Here is a 12,493-nt window from a genome sequence, read left to right as displayed (position 1 = left end):
ATTTTGAAATAAAATGTTCCGGGAAATTGAATGGAAGAGAAAGATTTAAAATGAACGATGAAGTTAGGTGAAATCTACAAGGCACTGTTATGATTCTTCATCACGGTGGTCATGAATCATGAATACTTGCTATCTTCATAACTGGAATTTCAATTGCAGGCTGCACCCAACCTACGTTAACCAACAACCCCCAAATTCATCATAAATTGATGCAAATCATGTTTCCGTTCTGACATGGAATGAATTTTGGTGTCTAGGTGCTACTATATATGTACTTCCTCACCTCCCACCTACTTGGTGTTGCAGCTGCTGCTGAAAATAGTGGCGTAGATTATCCGGTGGGATTTTATTTTTTCCGAGAACCACTTCACTACCACCGTAAATATGCCTGGTGATGAAGCGAGACGAGTGAAGAAAGAGCGCAAACGAGCTGACTATTAGCTTATACTAATTCATACGCGATCGGAAATTAAAGTCACGAACAGGAAACGTGCTGACAATTGAAATTCCAGCTTTTCCGCGAAGCAGTATCGTGTTTTCTGTTTGTTGTTCGGCGAAATGCCGCTTGATCGATGGACGGGTGGAACATAAAAGTCATTGTCGCTTTGTATGATACTCTCGGATGCGCGTCCTTTTTTCGATTGCCACTGAATCGATCAGGAAAATTGAAGAAAAATCATTACGTCATCAAAACCGGTAGACCTTTAAGCAGCGCTTCACCTAATGAGTACGTGGCTACCGGCGGCGCTGTATCGATAACCGTGCGCACAGAGCTGTCATTTGCCGACGTCTTCATAAAATCGTCGCCGGGGTGATGATGTCTCTGTCTCGCTACTCGAATGCTCAAGTGGCCAGTAACGTATAGTTGCGTATGTAAATAATAATTAAAATTCCTAGAATTCGAACGAGCGGAAACATTATTATTCGAACTGTTGCTGCGTAGTTGAACGGCAACGCACCGCACACCGGGTTAACACACATCTAGGTAACAAACCTTTGCAACTCTGGGGCCGCGGGATATCCGGAAGCCGCAGTCGCCGGAGGAAAGGTGTGCGTTTCTTAGGCCGTGCCCTGCTGAATCGGTTGGAGGAGATTTCCTGTGTTCACGCACACGTGCTCTGAGCGGTACGCCTTTTTCACATTTTATCGGTGACACATTCGTGTTGTATATGACACGCGCTCGGCTTACACGCAAAAAATGTAGGAGATACTAGGTAGGTAATATGGATAAAATACAACACGTGGTCGTCGGCGTGGCTGGGAGGCGCGTGTGTTGGCGTGCTGTCGCGAACTGGTTCACGGTTGGTAATGGTTTCCTGGAAATGACGAAGCTCATGGTGGTGTATCGCTATCAGACTTGCGACTTTTGCGAAATTTGATGAATGCATGCAATAGCCGGCATGAAGTATGACTTGGTTGGGTTTGCATGGCGCTGGATCTGGTGAAACGTTGGCTGGAAATTCGCTAGCGATGTTAAATTTCAGCAAAATGTACCAACATTGTGTGAATTGTATCTTGTATTCTACGTGGCAATGGACCTCTTTTACGCATTATCAGTTTTATTAATTGACCGCTAATACAGTTGGTTCGGATATTCCGGAGGTTTGTGTCGTGTCCTTTAGAGTTCATTCTTAGGTAAAAACTCAAAACTTATACTTATAACAACAAGCGTTTCAAAAAATAGACATTTGGATCAGATTCAAGATCTGACCACATTTATGGTTGCTTTGGATCTTCTATGGATTTTGTTTTGTTTTCCTTGATTTTTTTCTGTCGATCTTGTTTTCCGTGCTGAGCACCAATGCTACCGACGCCAGGGAGGCAGCTCCAACACCTGGACCCTACCTATCGACCCATCAACTCATGAACCGGGGACCAACGGCTGTACTTCCCTTCCGAAGGAAGGCGTGATCAGAGATGTTATGTCTCATGACCGGCGGCACCGATTGGGATTGAACCCAGGCCTGCTGGGATGGGAGGTAATCACGCTTACCTCTACACCACCGGCGCCGCTTAATTCTATGGATTCTGGAATCCATTAGTTTCAATTCCGTTTATTGGACTCCTCGTGAAAGATCCAAATGGACTGAAAGTCGAATGAAAGCTAGGGTTTTGAATGGACATAGTGGCAGAAGAGTTGATTGGACCATGTGGACAAAATGTCAAGTGAAAGCTACCCCTATCGGGGAATATAAGATTCTTTTGCAGTTTTGTTCAGATGATGTTCTCCGTTCCAAAAATATACAAGCTAGTAACAGAGCCTCTAGTACCTGGAAAACCAGGAAAACCGATAATCCCCAGGGAATTTTCTTTCACTTTGAAAATCCATGAGTTTTCAGTCGCTAAATTTGGCTAAACTGATCTGAACGCCACGGTTGAATTTTGGAAAGTGAAAGATTGTATAGGGTGTCCCAGAATGTCTAAGCACGACTTTGGAACACCCCTGCTTGTGTCAGATGACGTTTCACGCTGAATCATTGTTTACATTTCGAACAACAGTTTCGTGTATTGCCTGTAAGTGTCGGTTCTTTACATTTCCGTGACAATGCGAAGCATTTCTTCGGAAAAGCGCAAACAGATCGTGAACAAATGGGTACTATCCCCAACATTTCTCTGAGTCAATTAGCGAAATTGGAAGGTATAAGCATCGGAGCCGTTCGAAACGCGATTCGGAAGTATGGTGATGAAGCAACTTTCCAGGACAAGCAAAAATCTGGACATAAACCGAACCTTGTTGACCTAAATCTGAACCGGAAAATTTTGCAAGCTTTCACTCACAAGAAAAGTGCTTCAGTTCGAGGCGTGGCTAAAAATGTGGGTGACTTGAATTGTAACGTCCAGCAGGCCAAGGCAAGAATGGGTCTAAAGACGTATATACGTCAAACCGAGGGCTCGGAAGTTATATGACCAATTTCTGTGATTATGGACGATGAATCATACGTTAAATTTGATTACAAAACTTTTCCTGGTGATCAGTACTATACCGTTCGTGATGCCGGAAGTGTTGACGACTTATGTTTACCGAAAAAAATCGGTAAAAAGGCTATGGTTTAGCAAGCCATTTGTGAGTGGTGTATGCTTTCCAAACCGTTTGTGACAACGGAGACAATGTTTAAACAAGCGTCTGTTACCTATGATCCGCAAACACGACGCTTCAGTACTGTTTTGGCCGGATCTGGCGTCGGTTTATTACTCCAAGGTCACGGTAGCCTAGTATAAAGCCAACAAGGTCCAATTCGTACTCAAGGAGAGGAATCCGCCAAACTGTTCCCAGGCCAGGCCAATCGAAACTTTTTGGGCCCTGACCAAAGCATATTTGCGGAAACATGTAAAGGCAGCGGATTCCGTTACAAAGTTTGCGAAAGACTGGGAAAAAGTATCCAAAATTGTCAGAAAGGCATCTGTGCTGAAGCTAAGGAGCAGCGTGTGATCAAAAATCCGCTCCTTGGCTTACGACTGATCGGATCTCGGATTTTATACGTTTAACTGTAAAAGAATACTATAGTGAACATGAATACGAAATAAAAATCGAATGTGCTATATACTGAGTTACTTCACCGACAAACCGACATGAATGACCATACAAAGTACCATCAAATTTCTGATCAAAGCACAAAACTGACATCTGCCGCCGTGTTCGCGAAAAATGTGTATTCTAGCCACGAACACGCATACAAAATGTATGAGGTGGTTCGTGTCTAATCTATTCCGGGCAAATTATTTTTATCTAGATAACAAATTTCTATGGTTTTGACAGATGGGATCACTGAACATTTGAATCCGCCGTTATGGATTCTCGATCAAGAGTTAAGTTTAAGTTTCATGTCGGTTTGTCGGTGGTTACGTTATCGTTTTTTTTAATCGTGTTTAGAAATTCTGGGCCACCCTAGTATCTATGTGTATGCAGAGAAGTAAACACTGAATTAAATTTCAAGATCTACAACACTTCTAGATGTTCCAAGTGAGCCACTTAACTTGTAATCTTTATTAATTATACATAAAACAAGCTAAACGCTCGGGACAAACTGGTTATTTTCAAAAAAATTTAATCCCAGAGATGCCATGGCCGTTTTTTAAATCATTCCGGTGAGTTACTCTTACATCTGTTGGATGTTACTCCGTCCAAGGCTCCTCCCTCTTTGTTAAATATTCAAGACTGTGTTGGCACGGGCGTAATTAAAAAAAATCTGTATCATATATCTCACTCATCATTGCGACGGTATATTTTTTTCGTGGAACTTCCAGAAATGATAGAAAACAATCAAAAGACCACATACCTACCATGGAATCGCTTCCGGATGTTCCGGATTTTGTTATTTTTTCTTTGATTTTCCTTCCGTCGATCTTGTTTTCCGTACTGAGTACCAATGCTACCGACGACAGGGAGGCAGCTCCCACACCTGGACCCTACCTATCAACCTAAGAACTCGTGATCTGGGGACCAACGGCTTTACTTCCCTTCCTAAGGAAGGTGTTATCTGAGATGTTTAGCCTCAGAAAATCCCGGCGGCGCCGACTGGGATTAAACCGAGGCCTTTTGGGGTGAGAGGCAACACGCTTACTACTACACCACCAGCGCCGTTATCCGGATTATGGTTCTATATGGTTTATATATTTTTATTATCTTTATGTATTATCTACCATAACCATATCAAGCGACATGTCAAATTACATCTACTCGGTGAAATATGACCAATGTAACTCAAAACAACGATCATTGAGCCATTTGGCCACCGTAGAACCGGTTCTGGATATTTTGGATCATGGCTTCACATGGTCAAATTTGATATCTCTCATAACCATATCAAGCGACATAGGGGAAATGCAGGTAATGTCGGCCTAAGTGTCCCTAATTTGGGCCCATACATAAATTCAGCAATCGACTAAATTTTCAATAGCAACCAAAAATATCCATTAGTACCGTCGCAATGACGCGTTCATCTAGATAAAATTGAGCAGATTTTTAGCGATGGGCCCAATCTTAGATCCATAGGCCAACATTAGAGACATTTCCCTATTAAACAGATCTACTGAAACGAAATATGATCAATGCACAGTGGTCCAGAATGCAGATTTTGGTGGAAAGATATATTTGGAGCCTGAAATTGAAACTTTGGAATAAAAGTCACTTCTACAAGGTTGTTCCTTATAGTTAGGCTCTCATTTTTATGACAATTAATTCTAGGGTGGTTCTTATTATCATTAAAATCAAATATATAACTTTTTTGTTTGAATATATTAAGGTATCTATTCTTAAGCAAAGTTATAGCTGACTTAATTTCAAGCAACTTTGTAAAAAAAAAACTTTTTCATACCTTGACCATTTCTTGAATTGAGTTACACACTTAGAAAAAATCATGTAAATTTAGGTGCTCTGAGAATGACATATACGAGCGTCAATTTTGACATAAAATTGAGTCATAACAGACGCGTAATTCAACTCAATCAAACGTACTTTTCGTCGAGTACCGAACTTTTCAGTCTCGGAGCACTTAATTTTACATGACATGTTTGTTTACGTCTCATCTTTTATGTCAAAGATGGATTCCGTCACGTGTGAAATTAGTTATTTCTAAGAGTGTAGGGTGTCTCTAAAAACAGTTGTTTTGCTCTAGTTTTCTTATTTAAAATTTCTCAGCAAAGGTGTCTTCATATAACTTTTAGATCTTTAGAAGGCGCAAATTTTTGCTGCACAAAGCTTGTCAATATCTTCCGCCGATCAAGAGTTATTGACGTTTTTCTACTAAAAATATGCCCTTTTCAAATGTTAATATGTCTGGTTGGGGCAAAAAAAAAAAGAAAAAAAAACCTTTTTTTTACGGCATTTAAAAGGACGTATGCTAGTCTCAATAATATTTAAAAAAAGAGGTATGTTATTTTTTATACTCGTATAAAATCAATTTGAATTTATTCATATTTTTGACTATATTTGGGCATGCCTTTTTTATTAGAAGAGATACACACGGAGAACAAATTCTTTAAGTTAAGATAACAATCCTAATAGCTACTTTCACATGGAAAAATATTGTTGTTTGAAAAAACCTATAGTTATTCCAACATTAATTTGACCGTCAACTCAATCATATCTACCTAATAGATTCAAGTGTTCATCTTATACGCAATTCAACTATAACTTTGATCAATTACAACAACCGTCGAATGTAATTTATTTTTATAATTTGGTTTCAAGTGATCATCATAGATCCACACACTTTTAACTTGTGATGCGTAGAGCAGGCGATAAGATAGCTGGCTCTCACGCAGATGAACACGGTGAAAATCTAAGTTGAATGTTCTTGTTCACTTTTTTTTATGATTTTGCAGTTGTGTTTTTGAGATCGATAAAGAAGCAAAACAAACTTCCTTAATATGTTGATAATGAAGAGCAGTTCGTTTAATAAACATTGTAAAATTTTGCTTTCCTTACAATAGTTTTATTCAATCAAGTATAGCATAGTTGTATTTTGAAATGTGACGTTTGTTCGTCTACTGAAAAATATAGTTGAGCCAACTATGGACTATAGTTGTTGCCCTCTATGTATAGCCAAATCAACTATAGTTTCGGGAATCTCTAAAACAATTGAACAATATAGTTATTTTAACCGGAAAAATAAATTAATTTCGTTATAAAACATTCGTCTTAAACAGTTTTAAAAGTCTCTAGAAGATGACTTACATGAGAAATTTCAAATAAAAAAGTTATTGGAAAAATATGGTTTTCATAGGACCACTGTCATGATAATTTTAAATAAAATGTGTTGTTTCAATATTAGGAGATTAAGTGTCTTCGAAGAAGTTTGTGTGCTTAAAAATTCCCTTCTTTTGGTGTTTGCAAACGTCAGGGTGGTCCTCAAATTAGACTATTTTTAAGAACTAACTTTTTTTTTACAAAATAAAGACATGTGCTGTTTGAAAAAGTTGTAGCTGAGTTAAGTTCAAGCAACTTTGCCGAAGATATTTTTTTTATCCCTGAACGTTCTCGTTTTAGAGTAATTTTTGATAGTTGACTTAGGGTGTCCTGGGAAAAATAGTTTTAGCACTTACTTTTTTATTTCAAATTTCTCATGAAAGTCATCTTTTAGAGACTTTTAAAGCTCTTTAAGACGAATGTTTTATAACAAAAGTTGTTGTCTGTATGTTATCTAATTAAAAAAAATATACCCAATTATAGTAATTATGAAATAATAACATGCCTCTAATTTTGAGAACAACATACGCCCTTTCAAATGCCGTAACAAAACTTTTTGTTTGTTAGCCTCAACCAGAGATATCAACATTTAAAAAGGGCATATTTTTAGTAGAAAAACGTCAATAACTCTTGATCGGCGAAAGATATTGAAGAGCTTTGTGCAGTAAAAATTTGCGCCTTCTAATGATCTAAAAGTTATTTTAAGACACCTTTGCTGAGAAATTTGAAATAAGAAAACTAGAGCAAAACAACTGTTTTTTTAGAGACACCCTAACTCAATTCAAGAAATTAGCTCTTAATCAATTTAAGAGTTATAAAAAAGTTTTATATAAAGTTGCTTGAAATTAGGTCAGCTATAACTTTGCCGAAGAATGTATACCTTAATATATTCAAACAAAAAAGTTAGATTTTTGATTTGTATGATAATAAGAACCACCCTAGAATTCATTGTCATAAAAATGAGGGCCTAACTATAAGGAACAACTTTGTAGGAGAAACTTTTAGTCTAAAGTTTCAATTTCAGGCTCAAAACATATCATTCCACCTAAATCTGCATTCTGGACCACTGTGCAATGGCACACAAAACGACATCCATTGAGCCATATGGCCTCCATAGAACTGGATCCGAATATTCCGGATCATGATTCCACATGGTCAAACCATCTCTCATAGCCACTTTAGAAGCGGCTCTGGTTATTCCGGATTGTTGATTCATATGCTCGAAATGCCATGATTATGACAAGTGAAATATCAAACCACATCTTCATGAAATATGACCAATGACACTCAAAACATTATACACAGAACCATATGACCATCGTAAAACTAGTTCGGATATTTTCGTTTATGGTGGCAGTGGAAACATGAATAGAACTACTTGGCACCTTACAATAGGTTTCTGGTGATCCAGTTAATGGGTTAACATTCTGAAAATTCGTGATTAATCATTATCATATCATACGACACATCATCAAATCATATCTACTCGCTGAAATATTTATCATCACTTGAGCACTCCCACAATTTTCCCAACCCAAAAAATCCATAAACAGGACTGGAAATCTAACCCAGCCGCCTTCAGCATGGTCTTACTTTATAGTTGTGGCCTAACCGAGTGAGCTAAGTCAATGACATTCAAATAAAAAAATCATTAATCAGAATGGACACCGTGAGGACGGCTTCAAATGTTCCAATAAAACGTTTGAATACAGGCAAATCCGTTGTCTATTATTTTTTGATTCTAAGATTTCAAATATTTGGTATCAATGGTCATATTCAGGAGTTTCCAAGCATTTAAAATAGGTATGAATGAATGTCTTCACGGGGGGGATGGTGGTTCTAAATTATCTATAAAACGATCTGCGTAGTTTATGAACAGACCCAAAGCAACTTTCAGCTCATCATCCAGTTTCATAAACAACCTTTTTTGCAAAACATTATCACAAGCTAAAAAATCTGTGCTTTGGCCACAGTACAACCACGATGCCATCATTTAATTAACATCTTACGACTTTTCCACGCCATTCCAGAACCATCCGTTTAAAAACACTTTTTCCGATTTACTTCTAAGAATCGCTTCCCGGCCGGCAGTTTCTCCGCAGCACACAATTCAATAGTTCGACGCTTTTCGTTCCGGTCACATACCATACACAGGAAAAAGGTGCGTTCCTTCGTCACCGTCATCGTCTTCAGCCAGCAGTCATTTGCCATAATTGCCTACACCGCACATCGATGTAACGTCTTCCCTTCAAGAACGACGTATTCTTGAGGAACAAACTTTTCATGCCTCGCAGCTTGTGTCGTTTTCGCTACGCTCGTAAATACACACGCCCGTTCGTTGGTCCATCCGTCCGTCCACGACTCATTCATACACTCATTCGTACTCGCACTGCGCCATTCATTCATTTCACGTTCCCGCCACATCGTAGATTTGTGTTTCATTCATAAAAATTACTCCAGCAGCAGGCAAGCATTAATTTCAACTTCCTTCCGGATTTCCGATGCTGTTTGTTCCCTTGCCTTGCGCTCGCTCGTTGCTTGTAATACGATTAGAACAAAAAGAAGTGTCTACGAGCGAGGAAGAAACTATGCGCACACAAAACTTGCTGACTCAGATTATCGCAACTAGCGGCAGCTGCATAGAAGAATAAGACAAAAAATAAGCCCAGGCATTCTCCGCATTTCCGATTTACTTCCGAAACTCGCGCGGGCACGGACTGGAGAGAATTAAGAAATTTCTCATAAATTTTCTACTTCCGCACTTTGCCCTGCAGAATAGAAAAAAATCGATTATTTACTTCCTCCCCTTCGTCGGTGTTGTGTTGTGTTTCGCTCTCGTCTAATGTCTCGATCCCGGAACGGAAATAAATACTTCCGGATGTTATTTTTTCTACTTTTCTATTTTGTTATTTGTTTCCTCCCGGGCTGGCTAGGGGTTTCACTTTTCTCGTAACTATTTTCTTCTCTCTTCGTTGGCTAATGAATTGGTAAGTGCTTCCAGTGTTTGGCATTTGCCCCTTTTTCCTTTTCGTTTTGGCATCACACAGCAGCAGCAGCAGCTGTCTTCGAGTCTTGACTGGGATTAATCAGCGTGATCCGGGAGGGTTTTTTGTGTTGTTGAGCCGACTGGAGAAATTCGGAATAGGGTTTTCTACCGTCGATAGAATATATTTCATTAGTGAAAATCTTTTTTGAAATTTGGTCTGTTCTTGGAATTAGTTTTAGAAGTTAACCCGATTCCTGAACGTTTTAACATACCTGATTTGTAGGAATTTTCATATTATGGATTCTGTTTTTTCCGTTCATTATCTCATTATCTTTGAAGCGTTTCGAGAACCCACATCGCGTATAACTTGTAACCAGAACTAGATAAGCAAATCCGGCGATATTGTGATGTCGACGTGGGGTTAGGATCTTTCGGTATCGGAATAATGAGATGATTCTTCCATGAATTCGGAAGATTATTTTCGGTCCACACAGCTTCTAACAAATCCGTCAGTTTCGGGAATCTGCTCGGGCAATCCGTCAACATGATCTTCACGTACTGCATTCCAGCTGGTAATCGGGATTGTTGAGAAGTGCACTATACTCTTTCGTTTACGGTGTTTTTTTGAGGTACATATGAGGTACGGTTGATACGGGCTCCGTAAGGATACCTATGAAGGTTCTTAAAGAATTCTTCGCCTTTTTTGATATTTTATCCGAATGTTTCCACGACATCCAGAACGTATATTTGCATATCAGTGCTACCAGTTTCCGGCAGTCACGATCAGGTGATAGGCGCCCTTTATTTTGAAGGAGCTGTTTTATATCCGTTCTCGTCTTCTGCACCAGACCAGCCCATGCATTACTTACCGACAAGTGTTTATCGGACTCTGATTTCAGGAGCTTAACTTGGAGCTCTTCGTAGTTAACTTTTTGAGCATCAGAGTGTTCAGGATTGAAGGCTCATCCAACGGAAGGAAATGAGGTTGTCGAATTCGCTTTAATTGCTGAATGCATCTAGGGTTCGATATGGCACCTATTTTTCGGTTTAGCTTGATAGACCAGGTTATAATGTTATGGTCAGTCTTGACATCTACGGGTTTCTTTGCTTTGGTGTCGCGAACGTAATGCTTAGATACAAATAGAATTATTATATGATATAGCTGCGACATGTCAAACCGTTAGGCCATGCCCACAACTGTGACTTGTCGGACAGCATGGATCGAACTACCATATTTTACTGTACCAAAAAATAACGTATTGCTCTCCAGTCTCATTGCCCTTGTCGTGACATGTAATCCTCCCAAGACAGTTTCTCTCTCGCTCAGTGGAGTAATTGTAGGCAAGATGACTATTAAAATCTCCGACCAAATTAACGAGTTCGAATGACAAATTAGTTTTAATAGAAGCATACACATTGACCACTATCATATCAGTTGTATAAAAGACGTTAGCCGTCAAGATAAATGATCCAATGCAATTAATATCGCTTACATTAACATTATGTCACATGGAAACCAGAAAGGCCAAAGTGCTCCCAGTTAAACAAATATAATTCTACGCATCGGATTCAGCTGCGTCAATATTAGCCTCCTGACGCAAAAGCAATTCCAACCCGCTCCTGATGAATACAATAATCAATTCCATACTACTTCTCGTGTGTTCGGCAGCCCGACACATTCCAGGAGCCCATTTTAAGAAGGTCAGTTAGTACTGTCTGACTGTACCACAGAAGAACAGGCTACAACTTCGTTAGCTGAAGATGATTGAACGGGCGAAGTTTGGCCTACCGAGGCAGTAGTAGGCAATAGATGAGAATTTGTCAGATGCACTGACGCCCGGAGTAGGAATGAGAGAGAGAGAGAGAGAGAGGCCAGTAGCTGGTGTCGACAAAAGCACTTTCGCCGGATTACCATCCTTCGTTGATCCGACGAAACAAGATTGAATCCCCAAAAATGCTCCCGTTCTAATCCTCTTTGCCGGAGGTGCCAAGTCAGTGATTTTTAGTACGCCGCCGTTGATACAAATGCAGTCTCAGGTTCTCAAATAAATTATTACACGTGAAAGGTGTCTGGAGTTGACGGTAAATAGGTGTCGGTCATCTGTATCTCCGCTATAAACAGTTATATTAATGCCGAATAATTCAGAGAGAGCAGATAGAATCTCGTATAACGATTAATTATACTTTGGCCTAGAACAAGTGAGGCAGAAGCTATTAGCAACGTTGCAAAATCTACAAATGATATGATTACCTGAATCTGAGTTTGAGATAACGCGTTTGTATTTCTGGATCATTGAGTTTAGCGCAGGCACACAGATTGACAAACGGCCAGGTGCCCACAAAATGTCAGTACATTAAGCACAGAATCTTGGAAGCCAATATGAGCTAAAAACACAACGCTATCGTAGTGAGAGCCAGTATAATAAATAGTGACTTTTTGAGCTCACACGCAATGGATAAACATTCCTCACCCCGAAGCAATCCGTGAATAATTTGATCAAATTTTATAATTGAAATCATAGCAGAAATGGCTCTAAAGTTGGCCTATGGATCTAAGATTGGGCCCATCGCTAAAAATCTACTATTTATCAATTTTATCTAGATGAACGCGTCATTGGGACGGTACTAATGGATATTTTTAGTTGATTGCTGAATTTATGTATGGGCTCAAACTAGGGGCATTTAGGCCGACATTACATCAATTTCCCCTACATATTCGAAAATCCATCATGTCCATCATTCATAGTTGATCAACGAACCATTGAAATGCATTTTTCAAACGGAAGTTCTTTATAAAGGTAGTCTCGAGTGACGAATAG

At 39.3% G+C, this 12,493-nt stretch overlaps 1 protein-coding gene across 1 annotated transcript in view; it reads left to right on the top strand.

Moving 5' to 3' along the window:
* Positions 1-12,493, top strand: part of eIF5B (eukaryotic translation initiation factor 5B) — a 306,531-nt gene that overhangs the window by 158,678 nt on the left and 135,360 nt on the right. The window lies entirely within an intron of this gene.

Source organism: Ochlerotatus camptorhynchus, unplaced genomic scaffold (genome assembly GCF_037179485.1).
Source record: "Ochlerotatus camptorhynchus isolate MF236.1 unplaced genomic scaffold, CSIRO-AGI_Acam_v1.1 ptg000105l, whole genome shotgun sequence".
NCBI classification, from domain to species: domain Eukaryota; kingdom Metazoa; phylum Arthropoda; class Insecta; order Diptera; family Culicidae; genus Ochlerotatus; species Ochlerotatus camptorhynchus.
The sequence above is the reverse complement of the archived record's forward strand: the minus strand, read 5'-3'. Positions and strand labels throughout refer to the sequence as shown.